The 25,888-nt window shown below is 39.9% G+C and overlaps 1 non-coding gene across 1 annotated transcript; it reads left to right on the top strand.

The window, feature by feature from the left end:
* The first annotated feature begins 24,156 nt into the window (after positions 1-24,156).
* On the top strand, positions 24,157-24,228 carry TRNAF-GAA. Its single transcript has one exon. It is a non-coding gene; the product is annotated as a tRNA-Phe (tRNA).
* Positions 24,229-25,888: the final 1,660 nt, after the last annotated feature.

Here is a 25,888-nt window from a genome sequence, read left to right on the forward strand (position 1 = left end):
CAGAAAGTGAAGAACTAAAGAGCCTCTTGATGAAAGTGAAAGAGGAGAGTGAAAAAGTTGGCTTAAGCTCAACATTCAGGAAACTAAGATCATGGATCCAGTCCCACCAGTTCAGTTTAGTTGCTCGGTCCTATCAGACTCTTTGCAGCCCCATGAATCGCAGCACGCCAGGCCTCCCTGTCCATCACCGACTCCCGGAGTTTACCCAAACTCATGTCCATCAAGGCGGTGATGCCATCCAGCCATCTCATCCTCTGTCGTTCCCTTCTTCTCCTGCCTCCAATCCTGCCCAGCATCAGGGTCTTTTCCAATAAGTCAACTCTTCCCATGAGGTGGCCAAAGTGTTGGAGTATCGGCCTCAGCATCAGTCCTTCAAATGAACACCCAGGACTGGTCTCCTTTAGGATGGACTAGTAGAATCTCCTTGCAGTCCGAGGGACTCTCAAGAGTCTTCTCCAGCACCACAGATCAAAAGCATCAATTCTTCAGCGTTCAGCTTTCTTCACAGTCCAGCTCTCACATCCATACATGACCCGTGGAAAAACCATAGCCTTGACTAGACGGACCTTTGTTGGCAAAGTAATATCTCGGCTTTTCTTTTTTTTTTTTAATGTATTTATTTATTTATTTTCTTTTTTTTTTTTTTACTTTACAATATTGTATTGGTTTTGCCATACTTCAACATGAATCTGCCATGGGTGTACACGTGTTCCCAATATCTCTGCTTTTTAATACGCTATCTAGGTTGGTCATAACTTTCCTTCCAAGGAGTAAGCATCTTTTAATTTCATGGTTGCAGTCACCATCTGCAATGATTTTGGAACCAAAAAAACATAAAGTCTGACACTGTTTTCACTGTTTCCCCATCTATTTCCCATGAAGTGTTGAGACCAGATGCCATGATCTTCATTTTCTGAATGTTGAGCTTGAACCCAACTTTTTCACTCTCCTCTTTCACTTTCATCAAGAGGCTTTTTAGTTCCTCTTCACTTTCTGCCGTAAGGGTGGTGTCATCTGCATATCTGAGGTGATTGATATTTCTCCTGGCAATCTTGATTCCAGCTTGTGTTTCTTCCAGTCCAGCGTTTCTCATGATGTACTCTGACAGAAGTTAAATAAGCAAGGTGACAATATACAGCCTTGACGTACTCCTTTTCCTATTTGGAACCAGTCTTTTGTTCCATGTCCAGTTCTAACTGTTGCTTCCTGACCTGCATACAGGTTTCTCAAGAGGCAAGTCAGGTGATCTGGTATTCCCATCTCTTTCAGAATTTTCCACAGTTTATTGTGATTCACACAGTCAAAGGCTTTGGCATAGTCAATAAAGAAGAAATAGATGATTTTCTGGAACTCTCTTGCTTTTTCCATGATCCAGGAGATATTGGCACTTTGATCTCTGGTTCCTCTGCCTTTTCTAAAACCAGCTTGAACATCTGGAAGTTCATGATGCACATATTGCTGAAGCCTGGCTGGGAGAATTTTGAGCATTACTTTACTAGCATGTGAGATGAGTGCAATTGTGCGGTAGTTTGAGCATTCTTTGGCATGGCCTTTCTTTGGAATTGGAATGAAAACTGACCTTTTCCCGTCCTGTGGCCACTGCTGAGTTGTCCAAATTTGCTGGCATATTGAGTGCAGCACTTGCACAGCATCATCTTTCAGGATTTTAAATAGCTCAACTGGAATTCCATCCCCTCCACTAGCTTTGTTCATAGTGATGCTTTCTAAGGCCCACTTGACTTCACATTCCAGGATGTCAGGCTCTAGATGAGTGATCACACGATCATGATTATTTGGGTCATGAAGATATCTTTTTTGTACAGTTTTTCTGTGTATTCTTGCCACCTCTTCTTAATATCTTCTGCTTCTGTTACGTCCATACCATTTCTGTCCTTTATAGAGCCCATCTTTGCATTAAATGTTCCCTTGATATCTCTAATTTTCTTGAAGAGATCTCTAGCCTTTCCCATTCTGTTATTTTCCTCTCATTCCTTGCGTTGATTGCTGATGAAGGCTTTCTTGTCTCTCTTTGCTATTCTTTGGAACTCTGCATTCAAATGGGAATATCTTTCCTTTTCTCCTCTGTTTTTCACTTCTCTTCTTTTCACAGCTCTTTGCAAGGCTTCCTCAGACAGCCACTTTGCTTCTTTGCATTTCTTTTTCATGGGGATGGTCTTGATCCCTGTCTCCTGTACAGTTTCACGTACCTCTGTCCATAGTTCATCAGGTACTCTATCAGATCTAGTCCCTTAAATTTATTTCTCACTTCCACTGTATAATCATCAGTTCAGTTCAATTCAGTTCAGTCGCTCAGTCGTGTCTGACTCCTTGCGATCCCATGAATCGCAGCATGCCAGGCCTCCCTGTCCATCACCAACTCCTGGAGTTCAGCCAGATTCACATCCATCGAGTCAGTGATGCCATCCAGCCATCTCATCCTCTGTCGTCCCCTTCTCCTCCTGCCCCCAATCCCTCCAGGCATCATAGTCTTTTCCAATCAGTCAACTCTTCGCATGAGGTGGCCAAAGTACTGGAGTTTCAGCTTTGGCATCATTCCTTCCTAAAAAACCCAGGGCTGATCTCCTTCAGAATGGACTGGTTGGATCTCCTTGCATTGATTTAGGTCATACCTGAATGGTCTAGTGGTTTTTCCTACTTTCTTCAGTTTAAGTCTGAATTTGGTAATAAGGAGTTCATGACTGAGCCACAGTCAGCTTCCGGTCTTGTTTTTGCTGACTGTACAGAGCTTCTCCATCTTTGGCTGCAAAGAATATAATCACTCTGATTTCAGGTGTTGACCATCTGATGATGTCCATGTGTAGAATCTTCTCTTGTCTTGATGGAAGAGGGTGTTTGCTATGATCAGTGCATTCTCTGGGCAGAACCCTATTAGCCTTTGCTCACTTCATTCTGTACTCCAAGGCCAAATTTGCCTGTTACTCCAGGTGTTCTTTGACTTTCTCCTTTTGTATTCCAGCCCCCTATAAAGAAAAGGACGTCTTTTTTTGGCTGTTCGCTCTACAAGGTCTTGTAGGTCTTCATAGAACCATTCAACTTCAGGTTCTTCACCATTACTGGTTGGGGCATAGGCTTGGATCAACGTGATATTGAATGGTCTGCCTTGGAAACGAACAGAGATCATTCTGTCGTTTTTGAGAGTGCATCCAAGTACTGCATTTCAGACTCATTGTTAACCATAATGGCTATTCCATTTCTTCTAAGAGATTCCTGCCCACAATAGTAGATATAATGGTCATCTGAGTTAAATTCACCCATTCCAGTCCATGTTAGTTCGCTGATTCCTAGAACGTTGATGTTCACTCTTGCCATCTCCTGTTTGACCACTTCCAATTTGCCTTGATTCATGGACCTAACTTTCCAGGTTCCTATGCACTGTGAAGAAGGCTGACCGCTGAAGAATTGATGCTTTTGAACTGTGGTGTTGGAGAAGACTCTTGAGAGTCCCTTGGACTGCAAGGAGATCCTACCAGTCCATCCTAAGGGAGATCAGTCCTGGGTGTTCATTGGAAGGACTGATGTTGAAGCTGAAACTCCAACACTTTGGCTACCTGATGCGAAGAGCTGACTCATTTGAAAAGACCCTGATGCTGGGAAAGATTGAGGGCAGGAGGAGAAGGGGACGACAGAGGATGAGATGGTTGGATAACATCACCAACTCAATGGACATGGTTTTGGGTGGACTCTGGGAGTTGGTGATGGACAGGGAGGTCTTGTGTGCTGTGGTTCATGGGTCACAAAGAGTCGGACATGACTGAGCGACTGAACTGAACTGAACTGAATGTCATATAGGGGCCAAATCTTGGCCCTAGGACTGAAACAGTTCCACTGGATGTCCTCACACCCAGTGTTCAGTCTCCACCAGAAATGTGTCCAGTATCTACCAGAAATGCCAAGAGGAAAAGCTTATTTCTCCTGCAAGTTCACCCCAGCACCCTCTACTAAGAAAGTTTATAATGCACTTAATTTATTTTTTATTTTTTATATAAATTTATTCATTTTATTTGGAGGCTAATTACTTTACAATATTGTATTGGTTTTGCCATACATTGACATGATTCCACCACGGGATGGGTGTACATGTGTTCCCCTTCCTGAACAACCTTCCCACCTTCCTCCCCATCCCATACCTCTGGGTCATCCCAGTGCACCTACCCCGAGCACCCTGTGTCATACATCGAACCTGGACTGGTGATTCGTTTCACATATGATAATTTTCATGTTTCAATGCCATTCTCCCAAATCATCCCACCCTCACCCTCTCCCACAGAGTTCAAAAGACTTCTATACATCTGTGTCTCTTTTGCTGTCTCACACACAGGGTTATTGTTACCATATTTCTAAATTCCATATATATGCATTAGTGTACTGTATTGGTGTTTGTATTTCTGACTTATTTCACTCTGTATAATAGGCTCCAGTTTCATCCACCTCATTAGAACTGATTCAAATCCATTCTTTTTAATGGCTGAGTAATATTCTGTTTTGTATATGTACCACAGCTTTCTTATCCATTCATCTGCTGATGGACATCTAGGTTGCTTCCATGTTCTGGCTATTATAAACAGTGCTGCAATGAACATTGGGGTACACGTGTCTCTTTCAATTCTGGTTTCCTCACTGTGTATGCCCAGCAGTGGGATTGCTGGGTCATAAGGCAGTTCTATTTCCAGTTTTTTAAGGAATCTCCACACTGTTCTTCATAGTCGCTGTACTAGTTTACATTCCCACCAACAGTGTAAGAGGATTCCCTTTTCTCCACACCCTCTCCAGCATTTATTGCTTGTAGACTTTTGGATCCCAGCCATTCTGACTGGAGTGAAATGGTACCTCATTGTGGTCTTGACTTACATTTCTCTGATAATGAGTGATGTTGAGCATCTTTTCATGTGTTTGTTGGCCATCTGTATGTCTTCTTTGGAGAAATTTCTGTTTAGTTCTTTGGCCTATTTTTTGATTGGGTCATTTATTTTTCTGGAATTGGGCTGTAGGAGTTGCTTGTATACTTTTTAGATTAATTCTTTGTCAGTTGACTCATTTGTTATTATTTTCTCCCATTCTGAAGGCTCTCTTTTCACCTTGCTTATAGTTTTCTTTGTTGTGCAGAAGCTTTTTATTTTAATTAGGTCCCATTTGTTTATTTTTGCTTTTATTTCCAATATTCTGGGAGGTGGGTCATAGAGGATCCTGCTGTGATTTATGTCAGAGAGTGTTTTGCCTATGTTTTCCTCTAGGAGTTTTATAGTTTCTGGTTTTATGTTTAGATCTTTAATCCATTTTGAGTTTATTTTTGTGTATGGTATTAGAAAGTGTTCTAGCTTCATTCTTTTACAAGTGGTTGACCAGTTTTCCTAGCACCACTTGTTAAAGAGATTGTCTTTAATCCATTGTATATTCTTGCCTCCTTTGTCAAAAATAAAGTGCCCATAGGTGCGTGGATTTATCTCTGGGCTTTCTTTTTTGTTCCATTGATCTGTATTTCTGTCTTTCTGTCAGTACCATACTGTCTTGATGACTGTGGCTTTGTAGTAGAGCCTGAAGTCAGGAAGGTTGATTCCTCCAGTTTCATTCTTCTTTCTCAAGATTGCTTTGGCTATTCGAGGTTCTTTGTATTTCCATACAAATTGTGAAATTATTTGTTCTAGTCCTGTGAAAAATACTGTTGGTAGCTTGATAGGGATTGCATTGAATCTATAGATTGCTTTGGATAGTATACTCGTTTTCACTGTATTGATTCTTCCAACCCATGAACACGGTATATTTTTCCATCTATTTGTGACCTCTTTGATTTCTTTCAACAGTGTTTTTTTTTTTTCCCACCAGTGTTTTATAGTTTTCTATATATAGGTCTTTTGTTTCTTTAGGTAGATATATTCCTAAGTATTTTATTCTTTTTGTTGCAATGGTGAATGGAAATGTTTCCTTAATTTCTCTTTCTGTTTTCTCATTGTTAGAGTATAGGGAGGCAAGGGATTTCTGTGTGTTGATTTTATATCCTGCAACTTTACTATATTCATTGATTAACTGTAGTAATTTTCTGGTGGAGTCTTTAGGGTTTTCTCTGTAGAGGATCATGCAATCCTACACTAAAGGAGAAATGCTTAGATAATTTTTCTTGTTCATCAGAGAACATATATTGGAACTGAGAAGCTAACTGAACCAAATTTCTGATCAGCATTTTAACTTGAGATATTCAAACTCCTAAGTTTCTGACCTAAACTTTTTCCTTGTTCAGTCTTCCCCATCTTAGTAAAGAGCAACTTAATTATTCCAATTCAACAGACCCAAATCTTTGTAGCCATACTGACTTCTGTGTTTTCCTCCCATGCCACACTCTTTATATTAATAAATGATTCTGCCTCTATCTTCACCTTAAGTCTGAAATCAATCTACTTATCAAATACACTACCACCCTAGTCCAAGTCACCATCATCTCTCACCCTGTAAATTACAAAATTATGACTGATCTCTCTGCTTCCACATGGTTAATTAGTGGGTCTATTCTCTAACACAGCAAGATGTGATCTTGATGAAACAAAAGCATAAATTATACCATGTCCCTTTTCTGCTTAATGTCCCCACTCCTGCCCTAAGCCTACATTGAAAATCTTTAAAGAAGCTTATAAAAGTTATTCAATATGTCAACCCATCCACAATCTCTCTCACATTCTGCTTAACCCTCCACTCATTCAGCCACATTCACTTCTTTGCTTTTTCTCAAATACACACATCAGGCTCATTCCTCACTTAGGGACTTTGATGCTTCTTTCCTCTGCTTGGAACACTTTTGCTTCAGATATCTACATGACTTACTCCTTGATATTTTCTCTTTAGTCTTACACTCAAAAGTCAATGTTTTGTAGCCACCCTATTTATAATGCAACCATATCCTAGAATAATTCCTGCCATAGGGTAGATGCGAATAAATACTGGCTAGATAAATTAATAAATCTTGACATGAGGTGGCCTTATGAATGAACCCATATGCTAATAGAGGGATATATAATCCTAGGTACATGATAATATTAATACCATAAAACCACAACACTAGCCCTGGACTGCTTACTTCCAGACTTCTTTTAAGTGAGAGAAATTAACTTCTTATTTGTGCTTAGTCACTCAATCATGTCTGACTCCTTGCAACCCCATGGACTGCAGCCCACCAGGCTCCTATGTTCATGGGGATTCTCCAGGCAAAAATACTGGAGTGGGTTGCCAGTCCCTTCTCCAGAGGATCTTCCCAACCCAGGGATTGAACCCAGGTCTCCCACATTGCAGGCGGATTCTTTACCAACTGAGTCACCCCACTGCTTATTCAAGAATTTTACACCAAGTAGTTGACTAATCCTGTTTTACTTCTATGCATCTAATCCTGATATCTGTTCCTAAGGCTCATTCATGTCCAGACCTAAATTTATGTTAGAATCAACTGAAAAACTTTCAGTAACTACCAATACTTGGGCTTCACTCCCAGGCCTGCTGATGTAATTGATATTACTAGAGCTAGACATTATTACTTAGAAGCCTCCCAGCACTTCTACCATGCAGCCAGAATTGAGAGGAATTGCTCTAAGCTTTTATGTTAAATGTTTTCTGTCATTTTTCCAAATAAATAATTATCTTTTTTGGTCTCAGTTTCTATCCAGTGACTCTTATCTGCAATCATTGGATTATACCAAAGAAGTAGAATAATAAAAAATAATAATAATGGAAATAAATACTATTTACCTATTATTTATACCTGGCAATGTTTTCATATAACAACCAACTCTATTAAGAATGTTTTTATTGCCTTTTCCATTTTTCAGATAATGAGATCTCCCATTAAGATGACAAGACCATCTTTGGTTAGGTCTTTGGTCAAAATGACTTGCTGTAGTAAGAGCAAAACCTACTCCAATTTGAGAAGCACAAAATTTGAAACATGTATTTTCCATTCCTGCTGACCTGAGCATGCCTTAAAGCTACTTTAGACAATGACTAATTGACTAAGAAAGAACGAACCTTGCTTAATTCCAGATACCAACCTCAAGGACACGGGCCAGGAAACTGGCAATAATTTAGACTATTAGCCAGTCATGAAGCAAACTCCTAGTTCTCTGAGAGATACAGATAAAGATCTAACAAACATTCTTAAGTTGTTTTTACAGGAAGCAGATCCCCACCGGATGAAAACCACTGACAGCAAGCACAGTGACTCCAAGCTGGTTGAAAACAGAAAATGGTGATGCTCACAACTTGACCCTGATGATAACTTGTTTGAAAATTGTGCATGAGCTGCTTATGCATCCTACAGCCTCCTACCTCTCACAACCTTTAAAACCTTTGTCTCCTAACCAGCAACCTGGAGATGATCTTAGGATGTTGTCCACCATCTTTCCAGATAGCCTGCCTCCTGAATAATTGGTTTTCCTTTCCACCAATCCATATATCTTGAGTACTGGCTTTTTTGAGCAGAGAGTAGCCAAACTTAGTTTTCAGTATCAGCCTCATTCATGTTCATCACCATTATGCTCAGTTCTTTGGTTTGTCCCAAACTCTAAAATAAGCTGGCATAGTCCAGCTCTTCCTCCTCAGGGGCCAAAGACTAGGATGGAGCTTTGTCCTATAGGGGCTAGAGAAAAAATGAGTCCTGAATAAATCTTTTGTAGATTCTATTTCACAGGATTCCCAACAAAATAACTCAAACCTAAAGAGTATAAGAAACATCCAAACCAACTGAGCAAGGAGAATGTATCCAAAAGCCAAGCAATCAGACTTTTAAAAGACTTCAAAAGAAATAAGGTCACATCATTATTGAGTAAGGACAGGGAATATGTTTTATTACACAAATCTAGGCCCATTAAATGAAAACTAAGGCTACAGACTCATGGTATTTCATTATATTTAATCTGTGAAATGGACAACAGAGAGCCACATATCCAGGCTTTAAAATATAAGTGGAGATAATTCCAAGGGCTTCAACATACCCATTGTTCCCAGCCAGCGACTTTTGACATGTTTGACTGATACTCGTGTTAAATAAGACAGAGACATCCATGCCCTTGTCATGAACCAAGGACTAAATGGGGAAAGTGAAAGTGTTGGTCACTCAGTTGTGTTCAACTCTTTGCGACCCCATGGACTGTAGCTCACCAAGCTCCTCTGTCCATGGAATTCTCCAGGCAAAAATGCTGGAGTGGGTAGCCGTTGTCTTCTCTACATAAGGTTTTTCTCAACATAAGGATAACACCCATGTCTCCTGCATTGCAGGCAGATTGTTTACCATCTGAGCCACTAGGGAAGCCCACAAAATGGGGAAGTATATCATAAACATAAATCCTTGCCCTGGCCCAACTGGAGGATCAATTATGTTATGATTTCAGTGCTTAATAATAATTATATTATTTTTATTATTGAGAAGCAGCATAGCATAGTGATTATGTTATAAAAATGTTTCATGCTTTAGCTTCCTCATTAATAAAATGGAAATAACAATAACATCCCTTACATCAGTTTACTGTAGGGATTAAATATGTTATCACGTACTGTGTTTAGAAATTGTGTAATCCCATTTAAGCAATTATATGGGGAGAGTTTGCTATTATTATTTATATTACTAGTAACATTATTGGGGAAGGAAATGGCAACCTACTCCAGTATTCTTGCCTGGGAAATGGCATGGCCAGAGAAGCCTGGTGGGCTACAGTTTATGGGGTCCCAAAGAGTCAGACTGGAAAAGGACTGGCAACCCACTCCAGTATTCTTGCCTAGAGACTCCTGTAGATGAAAGGGCCTCGTGGGCTGCTGTCCATGGGTTTGCACAGAGTGGGACACGACTGAAGCAACTTAGCATGCATGCATGCATTGGAGAAGAAAATGGCAGCTCACTCCAGTCTTCTTGCCTGGAGAATCCCAGGGACGGAGGAGCCTGGTGGGCTGACGTCTATGGGGTCGCACAAAGTCGGACATGACTGCAGAGACTTAGCAGCAGCAGCAGTAGTAACATTATCATTATTAGTAACATCAGCATATGGAGAAAGTTATTTCACACAATTTCACACTCATCTGGGCAAAGATAGTTGTTATGAATTGAATTGTGTGTCCTCACCCCCATGCCAAAATTTGTATATTGAAACCTTAAATCCTAGTATCTCACATTGTGGCTGCATTTAGAGATGGGGCCTTTAATGAGGTTGTATGGACGGGCCTTAAACCAATAAGATGAATGTCCTTGCAAAAAGAGGCGCTTAGCACACAAACACATGCAGAGGGAAGACCATGTGAAGACAGTGGGGAAAGACACTTATTTACAAGCTAAGGAGAGAGGCTTCAGGAAAAAAACAGCCCTGCTGTCTCCTTGATCTCAGACTTCTAGTCTCCAGAACTGTGATAAAATACATTTCTGTTATTTAAGCCACCCAGTCTGTGGTACTTTGTTATGGCAGCCCTAGCAAAGTAATACAACAGTGCTATTTGTTTGTTTCTTATAAACGTACCTAATGTTGATGTCTTGCCCACCCTTTGCCAAGACAGTATAAATCTTAGCATTCCTGAGTATCCTCCCAACATTGGGATGACATGTGAGGGACTTGGGTAGCAGAATGGCAAGAAATGGCCTCCCTGATCACTGGCAATCTGCCCAGGGGTTACTACCTAGATATTCAACACGGTCCCTCTAGGTCCAGCCTTATTCTAGACTGCTGCTTCTGTGTACCACATTGGGGATTAGAAACCTTTGCAAGCCTGGGAACTGTATGGCATTCCTTTCTGAGGTCTAGTGTCTCTACCCACAGCACTGACAGTGAGGAGGATCTCTCCTGTGACCCTTGAGGTACCCTTCTAATAACCCCCCTGCCTTATATGCTAAGCTATAGGATATTCATTTCAATAGGAGGAAAATTGTTCATTTCCCTTTCATCTCTTTCATGAGGCATTCACTCTCCTCTCCCTCAAGAGCACCTAGCATAATCTCACCACTGAACTAGACTGTCAGAAAATAAAAATCTGGGTGAAAATGAAACTTCTGTTTTTTCATACCTAATTTTCCTTAAGACAAAAAAGTCACAGAGGGTATAAATTTTGAAAAATAGATTAAAAAATTTAAATTAACATCAAAAAGTTAGCCTGAAACATTAGCAATAGTTTTTATACAGACACTCAAAGACGTAAATTTCATGATTTTAAAAATTTTAAAAACATGGGCAAAGGGATTTTCCTGGCAGTCCAGTGGTTAAGACCTCATCTTTCAATGCATGGGGTGCTGATAAAGATATGGCTTTGGTTTCCAGAAGGACTAGAATTGTCACTGTTGCCACTGATATGCCAGGAGTATAATTTTGCTAAAACCACTTCCATTATAAGAAAATTATACAGTTTGCATATTCCTTTGTGTCGCTAGGTCTATACTCAAAACCCAGTATAGGTACATCCATTTGAGAAATCCTTATTTTCCAAAGCCCTTGCTTCAAATGAAGCTGAGAAGCATCTAGCATTTTTAGTTTCTGCAGTTTAAATTTGGCTCTGTCTCCCATCAAGACTCCTTTCACATAGGTAAAGAATTTAAAGGCTAAGGTGATGAAAAAAAAAATCTAAAAAAAAAATCTCCACAACAGATTACTAGTAAGCTGAAAGAGAGAAAACAAAACAGATAGGAATTCAGGATTTGGTATGGAGTGCTTATGACTGCAAGTGATAAAATATCTGACTAGGAGTAATTTAAACAATCAAAGGTATTTTATCACGTTATACAAAATATGAAAGTAAGAAGTTACTTGTCTTAACTCACTAGCTCAGCATTGTCAAAATTAGGTTAAAAATTCTCTTGGCCTTTCCTCCCTAATTCCAATAACACATTTTTTTTTTTTTTTTAATCTTTCAAACACAAAAGGGAAAGAAGGAAGACGAGTACCAACAGAGTTCTATAAATGCCTCATGGGCCAGAATCATTGGCAACTAGGCCACAGAAAAACAGCACTAAAACCACAGCTAAAATAGCATTTTCCTCATATGTAAGATAATGTGACCCTACAGAGTTCCTTTACACAATCCTAATTAAAACTAATTTCTAACAAATGTGTTCCTGTTCTGTTTACAAAAGTATATGCTTGCCAACTTTGAGTGTTCACTTTTACAAGTTACAATCTTAATATTTTCAAGATTTTAACCATTAATTGCATCTAAGCATACATGCAGCATAGAATATAAGTAAATATACAATATGTTATAGAACTAAAATGATGGAAATTAAGGAGAGTCACCTGGTTTATCACTGCCTTCCATATTCTGTAGAATTTATTAACAACCTCATGTATTCTTTCATTTTTCTTTCTCATCAGATACAGTTCATGGTCATTGCCAAGAACAATCTCATTTGTCTTAGCTATTACTGGAGTGTTTATAATTTTGTGGCTTTCTAAATGTTTTCTTTGGTTCTGTAACTCTTTGAAAACTCACTGTAAGTGGTCTTGTTTGGTAACATCCAAAATGCCATTTATAAGGTCTCAGTATCTTTTCCAGTCATCCATATAATCTACCTACTTTGATATGAGCATTCCAGATACTCCCTTTTCCCATCTCCTTGCTACTCGTTATTTTAAAGAGAGAACCAGACATACAGGAGTAAATATATGGGTGTGTCACATGTCTCCATATAAATGAGATGTCAAAATTAAGTGGCACAACAATGAAAAACTCCTGTAAAAGATCATTCAAGACAGTCTGGGTTGGGGTCCAGGCTGTGCTTTGTATTATTCAGGTAACTTTAGCAGGTCACTCAATCTCTTGAGGCATTCTTTCAAGAAATGTACCTTCCTTCATATATTTTTGTGAAGAATCTTGTGAAGATTTTGGATATAGAATTTTTTTTCAGTTTATAACATTGTTTTTAAAGAAAAGGTAACACATATTATGTATTATTATTCATTGTTGTTGTTCAGTTGCTAAGCCATGCCCAACTCTTCACACAACCCCATGGACTGCAGCACCCCAGGCTTTCTGGTCCTTCACTACCTTCTGGAGTTTGCTCAAACTCATGTCCATTGAGTCAGAACCCTCCTGGAAAGCATTCAACAAATATTGTTTACCCTTACCTCCGTATTTCCTTCACCTCTTCCTCAGCTTATGCCTCCTCTACCTGCCTCCATTGTGACTACAGTGTTCTTACCTAACAAAGTGGATAGAAAAGGTAAACAAAAGATGTAGGTTTATGTTGGATTTTGCTGAGGGTAAACTGTAGAGATCAATCTGGTTGTAATCACCTTATTCTTATTCTTTTTGTCAGGACCATGAGTAGCAGGTTCTGGACTGTATATTAGCTGTCAAGGGCAGTTACTTATTTAACGTGATAGAAGTTTCTGACCCAGCAGGGTTGATTTCTTTTATCTGTTCAGTCTTACCTGAGACTCAGCTCCTGTTCTATGCCTTTGTCACCTAGCCTAAACCTGCCTAATGAGATAACTGTGTTAAACCTCAGGCTTCTTGGTATTTGGCCATAGCCTTACCTATTAATTTATCCTGTTGTGTCTCCTATTTTCTCCAGGAGGAGATGGTAAAGTTTTTAAAGTGAGTTTTATGGATGACCCATGGTCAGGTTAACACACTTGTCTTTCACATATTTATGACTAATGTTCCAAGAAGCTGAAACTGCTGGTGGTAGACCATACTAGATCCTTACTATGTACACCCACTTACTCAAAGGGGACTCAGCTTAACAGTTAATCCAAAAGGGGCTCAAAACCTACAAGAAAGAGTATAATATTTCCTTGACGTTTCTCATTCACTGTCAATTTTTTGCTCACTTCCTTAAGGTTTCTTTTAAGATTTATTTCTTGACTAGGGAATAATTTTAGTCCACCTTTGATTTTTAAAATTACTTGATGTATGTAGGAAACAAAGTGCATAGGTTCATGTTCTTACACCTCTGCAAGTTTTTGTCTTCCAGTGTATATGTCATACGTTGGTAAATTTGGACTCCTTTTATTTCCTAAATAAAAACTATTTTCCTTACAGAGACCATTGCTTCTCCATGTAGGAAGTAAAAGAAAGTTACTTTTTCCAGTATCTTCTCTTATTCACAAAAGACTTTTCCAGTGAAGGTCTTTGTGGTGCTGAGATAACAGGTGACCAATTGCCCACCAGCAAATATGAGAACAGGGCAGAGGTACGTTCTCTAGGAAAGTCAGTGAAGACAAGGGGTTAGTGTGTATGCCACATACTCTAAAAAAGTATGGAAAACACAGAGGCTAAGAGTGACAGCACCCAACTCACACCTGCTCATGCAAAAGAAGTAATTCATTAGCTCACAAACTTGGAAAGGATGCTGGAGACAGAGCACAGCATAAAAGGAAAGTTTTAGACCCAGGGCCAGTAGATGGATGCTGGAACTCAGAGGCCATCATCTCTTCTGCCACTCAAATACAGCTTCCCTCTGCTTGATTTACCTTTTTTTAAAAATGTATAACATAGCCACATTTATTAAAGAACACATTCCAATATCAAATAGCAAAGTTCAACAATGTAAAAACCACAATTAATTTTGCACCAACCTTATACTCTACTCTCTGATTTCCCTTCCCCATCTCCCATCCCAGAGAAGCAACATTCTGCTATTATCAGCTTTCCCAGAGTCAGATTGATGCACTTGAAGACATTCTTCCATTGTTTCAACTAGCTGTTTCTGAGTAAAGGATCTACATTTCCAGTTATCAAAGGGCACCATGGGTAATGCCATTTAAAGAGAGGGAGAGGGTAATGTGTGTTTGTGAAACCAAGGACCCAGGAACGACTTTGTCAGGAGTGCAAATATCTGGTTCTTCAGAGAGGTGAGGGTGTCATATGTACAGGATGTCACATTGTACTCTGCCCCTTCCATTCTCCATCTGTAGAGAGTGCTGCCACTTAGGAAGACAAGTCTTTATTGTAAGGATTGTTTGCCTATTTCAAATTATCTTTTCCCTCTTGGCTCTGATTTCTCATTCTTTTACATTTTAAAAAATTAATTTATTTTTTAATTGAAGGATAATTGATTCATAGAATTTTGCTGCTTTCTGTCAAACCTTAACATGAATCAGCCATAGGTATGCATGTATACCCTCCTTTTTGAAGCTCCCTCCCATCTTCCTCCCCATCGCATCCCTTTAGGTTGATACAGAGCCCCTGTTTGAGTTTCCTGAGCCATACAACAAATTCCTGTTGGCTACCTATTTTACATATAGTAATGTAAGTTTCCATGCTACTCTTTCCATACATCTCACCCTTTCCTCTCCTCTCCTCATGTCCATAAGTCTATTCTCTATGTCTGTTTCTCCACTGTTGCCTGTAAATAAATTCTTCAGTACCATTTTTCTAGATTCTGAATATACATGTTAGAATATGATATTTATCTTTCTCTTTCTGACTCCACTCTGTTAGTAGGTTCTAGGTTAACCCACCTCATTAGAACTGACTCAAAGGTATTCCTTTTTATGGCTGAGTAATATTCCATTGTATATATGTACCACACTTCTTTATCCATTCATCTGTCAGTGGACATCTAGGTTGCTTCCATGTTCTTAGTTCAGTTCAGTTCAGTTGCTCAGTGGTGTCGACTCTTTTTGACCCCATGAACCTCAGCATTCTAGGTCTCCCTGTCCATCACCAACACCTGGAGTTTACCCAAACTCATGTCCATTGATTTGGTGATGCCATACAACCATCTCATCCTCTGTCGTCCCCTTCTCCTCCTGCCCCCAATCCCTCCCAGCATCAGAGTCTTTTCCAATGAGTCAACTCTTCGCATGAGGTAGAGTAACTCTTCGCAAAGTATTGGAGTTTCAGCTTTAGTATCAGTCCTTCCAATGAACATCCAGGACTGATCTCCTTTAGGATGGACTGGTTGGATCTTCTTGCAGTCCAAAGGACTCTCAAGAGTCTTCTCCAACACCACAGTTCAAAAGCATCAATTCTTCTGTGCTCAGCTTTTTTATAGTTCAACTCTCACATCCATACATGACTGCTGGAAAATTCCATGATCTAGCTACTGTAAACAGTGCTGCAGTGAACAATGGGATACGTGTATCTCTTTCAATTTTGGTTTCCTAGGGTATATGCTTAGGAGTGGGATTGCTGGGTCATATGGTAGTTTTATGCCTAGATTTTAAGGCATCTCCATACCACCTTCCATAGTGGCTGTATCAATTTACCTTCCCACCAACAGTGCAAGAGTGTTTCCTTTTCTCCACACCTTCTCCAACATTTATTGTTTGTAGACTTTTCGATGAGGGCCATTCTGACTAGTCTGAAGTGATATCTCATTGTAGTTTTGATTTACATTTCTCTAATAATGAGCAATGTTGAGCATCTTTTCATGTGTTTGTTAGCCATCTGTATGTCTTCCTTGGAGAAATGTCTGTTTAGGTCTTTTACCACTTTTTGATTGGGTTGTTTGTTTTTCTGGTACTGAGTTGTATGAGCTGCTTGTATAGTTTGGAAATTAATCCTTTGTCAGTTGTTTCATTTGCTATTATTTTCTCCCATTCTGAGGGTTGTCTTTTTCACCTTGCTTATAGTTTCCTTTGCTATGCCAAAGCTTTTAAGTTTAATCAGATCACATTTGTTTACTTTTGTTTTCATTTCCATTACTCTAGTAGGTGGGTCTGGAGAAGGCAATGGCAACCCACTCTAGTCCTCTTGCCTGGAAAATCCCATGGACTGAGGAGCCTGGTAGGCTGCAGTCCACAGGGTCGTGAAGAGTCAGACACAACTGAGGGACTTCACTTTCACTTTTCACTTTCATGCATTGGAGAAGGAAATGGCAACCTACTCCAGTGTTCTTGCCTGGAGAATCCCAGGGATGGTGGAGCCTGATGGGCTGCTGTCTATGGGATCTCACAGAGTCAGACACGACTGAAGCGACTTAGCAGCAGCAGCAGTTGTTCATAGTGATCTGGTATAATCCTTTGTATTTTTGCATTGTCTGTTGTAACCTCTCCTTTTTAATTTCTAATTTTGTTGATTTAACTCTTCTCTTTTTTTCTTGATGAGTCTAGCTAAGTTTGCCAATTTTGTTTACCTTCTAAAAGAAACAGCTTTTAGTTTTATTAATTGTTACTATTGTTTCTTTCATTTCTTTTTCATTTATTTCTGTTTGGATCTTTGTGTTTTCTTTCCTTCTACTAATTTTGGTGTGGTTTTTTTTTTTGTTTGTTTGTTTTTGTTTTTTTTTTTGGTCATTGTTCTTTTTCCAGTTGTTTTAGGTGTAAAGTTAGGTTGTCTATACTGTATTTTTCTTGTTTCTTGAGGTAGGATTGTATTGCTATAAATTTCCTTGTTAGAACTGTTTTTACTGCATTGCATAGGTTTTGAGTTGTCATGTTTTCACTCTCATTTGATTCTAGAATTTTTATTTCCATTTTGATTTCTTCAGTAACCTGTTGGTTATTTAGAAACATGTGGTTTAATCTCCATGTGTTTGTGTTTGTTAAAGTTTTTTCCTTGTAACTGATATCTAGTCTCATAGTGGCATTGTGGTTGGAGTAGATGCTTGATGCAATTTCAGTTTTCTTAAATTTACTGAGCTTTGACTTGTGACCCAAGATGTGGTCTATCCTGGAGAATGTACCATATGCACTTGAAAAGTAGGTGTATTCTTCTGTATTTGTATGGAATGTCCTGAAGATATCAAAATGGTCCATCTCATCTAATGTATCATTTAAGACTTGTCTTTCCTTATTAATTTTCTGTTTTATGATCTGTCTCCTACTATTTCTGTGTCACTGTCAATTTCTCCTTTTATGTCTATTATTGTTTGTTTTATGTATTGAGGTGCTCCAATGTCAGCTGCATAGATATTTACAGGTGTTATGTCTTCCTTTGGATTGATCCCTTGATTTTATGTAGTGTCCTTTATCTCTTGTAATCTTTATTTTAAGGTCTATTTTGTCTGATACAAGGATTGCTACTCCAGCTTTCTTTTTCATCCCATTTGCATGGAATATATTTTCCCATCCTCTCACTTTCAGTCTATACATGTCTTGAGGTCTGAAGTGGGATTCTTGTAGACCACATATATATGGGTCTTGTTTTTGTAACCATTCAGCCAGTCTGTGTCATTTGGTTGGAGCATTTAATCCATTTACATTTAAAGTAATTATTGTTGCTATTGTCATTTTCTAATTGTTTGGGATTGATTTTGTAGATTTTTTTTTCTTCTCTTGTATTTCTTGACTATATAAGTCCCTTTAATGTTTGTTATAAAGCTGGTTTGGTGGTACTGAATTCTCTTAACTTTTGCTTGTCTGAAAAGTTTTTATTTCTCCATCAATTTTGAAAGAGATCCTTGCCAGGTACAATAATCTTGGTTGTAGATTTTTCCCTTCCAGCACTTTAAATATATTCTGCCATTCCCTCTGACCTGCAGAGTTTCTGCTGAAAGATCAGCTGTTAAGTGTATGGGGTTTCCCTTGTATGTTACTTGTTTCTTCTCCCTTGCTGCCTTTAATATTTTTTCTTTGTGTCTAGTCTTTGTTAGTTTGATTAGTATGTGTCTTGGCATGTTTCTCCTTGGGTTTATTCTGTGTAGGACTCTTTGTGCCTCTTGGACTTGATTGACTATTTCCTTTTCCATGTTGGGGAAATTTTCAATTATAACTTCTGCAAAAATTTTCTCATATCCTTTCTGTTTCTCTTCTTCTTCTGGGACCCCTATAATTCGAATGTTGATGCATTTGATATAGTCCCAGAGATCTCTGAGAATGTCCCCAGCTCTTTTCATTCTTTTTACTTTATTCTGCTTTTTAGAAGTTATTTCTACCATTTTATCTTCCAGCTCACTGATTTGTTCTTCTGTTTTAGATATTCTGCTACTGATTCCTTCTAATTTATTTTTAATTTCAGTAATTGTGTTTTTTGTCTCCATATGTTTATTCTTTAATTCTTCTAGATCTTTGTTAATAGATTCTTGCATTTTCTCCATTTTGTTTTCAACGTTTTTGATCATCTTTACTATCATTATTCTGAATTCCTTCTCAGGTAGTTTGCCTATTTCCTCTTCATTTATTTGGACTTCTGTGTTTCCAGTTTGTTCCTTCATTTATGCAGTATTTCTCTACCTTTTCATTATTATTTTTTTAATTATCATGTTTGAGGTCTCCTTTCCCAGGCTTCAAGAAAAGTTGAATTCTTTCCATGAAGAAGGTTGAATTATTCCTTTCTTTTGGCTTCTGCCCTCCTAAGATTGGTCCAGTGGTTGGTGTGAGCTTTGTATAGGGTGAGATTTGTGCTGAGTTTTTGTTCATTTGTCTGTTTTTCCTCTGATGGGCAAGGCTAAGTGAGGTGGCCATCCTGTCTGCTGATGACTGGGTTTGCACTTTTGTTTTGTTTGTTGTTTGGATGAGGCATCCTGCACAGGGTGCTGCTGGTAGTTGGGTGATGCAGGGCCTTGTATTCAAGTGGTTTCTTTGTGTGAGTTCTCACTATTCGATACTCCCTAGGGTCAGCTCTCTGGTGGGTCCAGGGTCTTGGAGTCAGTGCTCCCACTCCAAAGGCTGAGGCTTGGTCTCTGGTCAGAAACAAAGAGTCTACAAGTGGTTTGTTATGGCATTAAGTATGACTAAAACAACTACCCAAAAATGAGAAACCAAAGATGAATCTCAGACAAATGGCAGTTACAAAATAAGGCAAATAATAATTATTATAATGGAATATACACATAGACATATACACCCATAAGCAAAATTAAAACAGCCCAACAAAAATAAAGTACAATAGATTGATCCAGCAAACAAAGGGAACCAAAACTTATATCTACCAGAACAAAACTAATTAAAGCACAAACTGGAAAACAAAACTAAAGCAAGGTGCCAATTGGGGAATAAAGCAATGAAAATAAAACTAACAAATAGGTTGAGAGGAAAGGAGAGAAAGAAAAGAAAAAAAATAGATACACAAAGTTAAATAGAGGTATATAAATATTTATATATGTTAAAAATTAACTGCAAAGGGAAAAGAACAGTAGGAAAAGCAAACAATAGAATAAATGTAGAAAAAATAGGTTTAAAAATTAAAATTAAAAAAAAAGATAAAAGGAAAAAAAAATAGGAAAACTCCACAGAACTGCAAAAGCCCAAAGTAGACTCAGAGGTTTATGACAGCAATAAAATATGTGACTGAGGGGAGAAAAACAAAAAAAGCTGAAATGCTTAATTGGGTTTCTTAGTGCCAACAAAATCGACAAATACAACAGAGGGGGGGGGAAGGAAAAAGAAAAAGAAAAATACCCCAAAAGAATCTACAAAGCAAGTCAAAAAATAAGAATAAAAAATGTTTCTTTGAGACACTGCTGTCAGAGTCCTTTCCCTTGTTGGGAATCAGAGCCCACCTTACCTCCCTAGGGTGCCCTCCAACATTGTGCTGATCTCTGGACCTGCTGTGTGGGCAGCTCAGATTCTAATCTGGTCCTACTCCTGTGTGTTCTTGCCTCCAAGTCCACAGCTATCAGAGCTAGTATGTTTTTTTTGTGTGTGGGAGCTCTAAATGTCCTTTTATATATTCCATCAACACAGAGTCTACTTAGTTGATCATGTGGATTTAATCTGCAGCTTGTACAGCTGATGGGAAGCTTTTGGGTCTTCTTCATTAGGCACACTGCCCCGGGTTTCAATTGTGGTTTTATTTCCACCTCTACATGTGGGTCGTCCACTGGAGTTTAGCTCCTGAGGCTGCCCTGGAAGGCTTGGGTTTGCCCCTGTGAGGGTCAGGTGTGGAGGTGGTGCAGTTGCTTGGATCGCAGGGGTTCTGGCAGCACCAGGTACTCAGGGGGGTTGGCTGCTAGGGCAATAGGAAGTATAGTGTTCTGGAAGGGTGTGACAGCCAGTATTGGCCAATATGCTCCAGTATTCTTGCCTAGAGAAGCCTCTCTCTGACAGAGAAGCCTGGCAGACCACAATCTACAGGGTCACAAAGAGTTGGACATGACTGAGGCAACCTTAAGTGCATAGACGCAAGAATTTTTTTTTTGCCTCTGTGAGCTCTGCCTCAGTGAGAGTTGAGCGGCACAGCTTCTTGGCTTGTGGGGACCCTGGAAGCGCCAATTGTGCAGGGACACGGACTGCCTCCACCGCAGGAGTTATTGCCCTATCAGGGTCTTTTTTCGAGCCTCTTGTAGTTGGAGCTCAGAAGGCCTCTTTGGCCAGTCTTTCACCATAGCTCCACCTGTTCAGGCACTTAGAGGGCTCCTTTGCCTGCAGTCCTTCTCTGCTGTTCAGCTCATCAGGTACATAGAGGGGTCCCCTGGCTGGGGTCTTACTCTGTAGATTAGCACATCAGGCACTTAAAGGGGCACCCTGGGTGGGGTCCTACTCTGTAGCTCAGTGTGTCAGGTGTTTGATGGGCCAGCCTTTCTATTGTTCAGCTGCAGATGCTGGTATGTGGGAAGAGAGAGGCTATGGTGATGGCTCTACCCGCTATGTGTGACTCAGCAGTATCGCCTTGCTTCCATGGCTGCCTGGCTTTCCTCCACTGGCATCTCCCACCAGGATCTCCTCCTTCACATCCCCTCCAGCCATCTTTCCATGGTCAACAGCAGCCCTCACTCTGGGATTGCTCCATAATTCCTAAACTCCAGCTCCCAGCTACTGCGCCTTCCAAGAGACCAGCGTTCCGGTCCCAGGTATGTATGGCTGCAGCAAGGACTGTCTGATTCTCAATCCATTTAGGCTGCCACAGATCAGCTGTTTCACTCTCAGCCTTAAATGTTTCTCCTCTGACTCAGACAATTGCCCCACTGTGGGGATCGACCCTTGCTTCATTACCCCCACCCGCTGAGGCCAGGTCCAGTCCTACTAACGCTCCTGTTCTTCCCCCCACTTTTCCTTCATCCTACCAAGTTTTGTGTGGTTCTATATATTCTTTTCCACTAGTCAGGTACTCCTGTTCCCTTTCAGTTCTGTTGTTCTGCATGCACTTCTGTCTCTGAAGGTATATTCCTGATGTATCCATGGAGAGAGATGTACTCCACTCTACCTACTCCTCCGCCATCGTGTTCTCCTCTTGGTTTACCTTTCTAAAAAGATTCTTCCCTCTTACCCATTAGGGAAAGAAGCTATCATGTAGGTTTGTCTTTAATCCTCTTCAATCTCCCCAAGAATAACAAAAAAAAAAATTCTCTCCCTTAGCATTCATTTAAAAAAAAAGAGAGAGAGAGGGCTCTGATCCTACTTTTAGGGTTGTCAACGTTTGGCAAACGAAAATACGGGACACCCAGTTAAAGCTGACTTCAGATAAACAATGACTATTACCTGAGTATGAATCTCACTCAACATCTGACAAAATTTCTACAGGTGTAAAAAGATACCATAACCTAGGCCTCTCATCATCGTTTACCAAAATTCACATTTAAGTGGGAATCCTGTATTTTATCTGGCAATCCTACATACTTCAGTCAAGCTCCCATCACAATCATTGCTGTCCAGGAACTGGGATCACGATGCTTGTCCACACCACCCAATCCATCCAGTCGCCATGAGAGTTAAGTCTGATACCAGAAGAGAGGCATATTCCTCTCCATAAGAGAGATAAGTAGAGGTGGGTGAAGGGGAGCCAAGGATAAAAAAACAAATCTATTCACCACATGCATAGGGCTTAGCCTACTAACAGAAGATGCCGGTCAAATATGGTTTTCACTGTCGATAATCCACATTATTATACTTCACCACTGATTATAGGTCCAAACCACAGAAAACACTCTTCTAATCTCTTTTTCTTTTTAGAAAACAAATTAATTCATATGTAATTGTACATTGCTACAAAAAACAAGTAGTAGGAGTGGACTAAATAACTATGCTTCAGTATTGGAGGCATTGCCAGAATGGTAGGCAGTCTTATTTTACGGTTTTCCTGGGGTTCAAGAAACTTCCTTGAGCTTCTCTAAATGGTAATTATACAATAATAAGCAAAAATATGTTGGCTCTGGCATCAGGCAAGATGACAGAAATGCAGGCTTGTCTGAATTTGGCAGCAGCACTCTTAATTATATTGACAATGTGTGGCTGTGTCATTTCTTAGGAACTAATTATTTCATTCTTTGGAAAGAAAATGTCCCTAAGGACACAGTTTTTGAAATACAACTTTTAGACCAAAGACTTCAACAGAGTGAATCAAATTATGATCATTGGCTGCTAATAGGGTAGTTTTAAACTTTAAAATAAGGATGTGTGTATTAGTCATCCAGTCACGTCCAACTCTGTGACCCTGTGGACTGTAGCCCACCAGGCTTCTCTGGCCGCGGGATTTTCCAGGCAAGAATACTGGAGTGGGTTGCCATTCCCCTTTCCAAAGGATCTTCCTGACCCAGGGATCACCCACATCTCCTACATTACAGGCAGATTCTTTATTATCTGAGCCAACAGGGTAGCCCTTTTTAAATATCTATCATCCTTTACAGAGATAATGTAAGTAGATACGGCTGTTAAATGACTACAAAATAGTCTCCCCACAAAATTTCAAAGGATGGAATTCCTCAGTGGAGGGTCAGTATTTAAAATCAATATTTTGTGCAGACTGTGAATGGGAATGAAGTTTCCCACTATCAATTTAAGTGGGAGCAACCATTTCTGTGGGTACATAGTGACTTGTCAAAGATGGTTTGGCTATGATAAACTTATCTGAACTGAGAATAAAACTGAAAGAGATAGTGACCTAAATGAATGTACATGTATGTGAAAGACAGAGAGAAAAAGAGAGAGAGAGAGAGACTGAGTTTACATCAGGAATAGAAGGCAACACACTGCCTTCACTTTGAAACATTTGGACATCACGTAGAGGAATAGACATGGGCTATGTCAACTGCACTCTTTGGGACCAGGTGTGTTTCTCTGACTTCTCCTCCCTCTTTCCCTCGTTGGCTTATCCTCCTTCTCCCTTTATCCTCTAAATTTGATCATTTCTCAAAATGTTTTCTCCATACATTCTCTCTTGGTAAACGTCCCTGAACAGAACATGCCTCTTTAAGGCATACATTCCCTACGTGCCTTTGGTCAGTTGGTGCAGTGCATGACTCATGGTCGACTCACACTGTAGTCCATGTGCTCTGCAAACATATCCGCTTTTATGTGGCAGCTTGATATGGGTGATCCAAATCTACCTCTACCTCCACTTTCTTCTGATCTCTACTCATGAACCTCTTCCCTGGTGGCTCAGAGGTTAAAGCATCTGCCTGAAATGCAGGAGACCCAGGTTCGATCCCTGGATCGGGAAGATCACCTGGAGAAGGAAGTGGCAAACAACTCCAGTACTCTTGCCTGGAGAATCCCATGGAGGGAGGAGCCTGGTAGGCTACAGTCCATGGGGTTGCAAAGAGTCGGATACGACTGAGCAACTTCACTTTCACTTTCACAAACACCAATTTTACTTATGCTCTTAGAGCAGGAGGAACAAAGAGCAGAGGTCTTCCTGCTCCAGACGAAGATAAAAATTACCTGAAATCATCCCCATTTGGTTGGTATTTTTAAACAAGTGGGATGCTATTACTACTTGTACACATTTCCTCTATTAGCTTAGACACACAGTACCAAATGTGATTCTCAAAGAACTTGGTTCTAGGAACACCACACAGTCACAGCAGTAAGGAGGGGCTGCTTGATGGACAACTCCATATACTAGACTGCAATGATACTATTCCAGGCTTGCAGCAGTTTCTGATTGCTGGGGCAACCTCCAGTGGTAAGTACAGAGAAGAGGAAAATGTTCAGCTGAGAGCAGGGAGTGAGCGCTAGCAACACACATTAGCAGCTCACTACCCAGTCTGCTCCAGTAGTCATGCTCCCACCATTGCCCAAAGACACTAATGTTAGCCCAAAGAGCCAATACAGCTAAATCATCTGCCTGCTCAATGAATGATCTTATGCTCAGCTATCTTTCAGGTTATATGTTTCTCCCAGATCATGAGATCAGTGTGAATTTAGCAACTGCCACCTTTTAAACCCAAAACCTTGACCTCCTTCCCTTGCTGATTTCCTGACTAAATCTGCACTGAGACACTCTAAAACAAGTACAAGTGACACAGGTTTTAAAATCTAGAGCTATGCATGCAAAGGTCCTTTGAAATGCTGCAAGGGTGCCTTCATCTCAGTTCTCTGAGGGAGACTACCCCAGTAACTCCAAGTTGTTTCACTTTGAAGTGAAGCTCTCTGAGTATCTGAGTGAATCTTCAATAAGCCCTTACCTTCAGTATCTTCAAAGTAGAGTTTTTCTTTAACGCTTTTCTATTTAATGCCAGGAAAAAACAAAATCTCCAATAACCTCTTTCAAAATTTTAAAGTAATCCTCATATCACCATGTCACTTATTGCTAACTTTAATTGACTTCCCATCACGCACAAACCTGGAATACTTCTTGGTGGCTCAGTGGTAAAGAATCCACCTGCAACGCAGGAGACCCAGGTTCAATCCCTGGGTCAGGAAGATCCTCTGGAGAAGGGAATGGCATCCCACTCCAATATTCTTGCCTGGAGAATTTCATGGACAGAGGAGCCTGGCGGGCTACAGTCCATGGGGTTGCAGAGAGTCAAACAAAACTGAGCGACTAATACTTTCACTTTCAGGCACAAATTTTTAAAAAAAAAATGATTACAAAGATTTTCTACCATATATGTATAGCACACAAGGCTTATCTCACTTCACTGCCCCTAGAATTACTTCACTGGGCACCATTTCTCAATGCATTCCAAACACTGTATAGTAAGTTGTCATTATAGTCCTTGTACCTGAAATTCCATCCACTCTGCCTGTCAAAAAGCTGCTCTTCATTCAAAGGATGACAGTAATTTCACTTCTTTCGTGAAATAATTTAGTCACCCCCAGACAATAGTAATCTCTCTATCTTTTAAATTCCACAAAGCACTGTGCCAAGATCGCAG

Source organism: Oryx dammah, unplaced genomic scaffold (genome assembly GCF_014754425.2).
Source record: "Oryx dammah isolate SB20612 unplaced genomic scaffold, SCBI_Odam_1.1 HiC_scaffold_2, whole genome shotgun sequence".
In the NCBI taxonomy this organism is placed as follows: Eukaryota; Metazoa; Chordata; class Mammalia; order Artiodactyla; family Bovidae; genus Oryx; species Oryx dammah.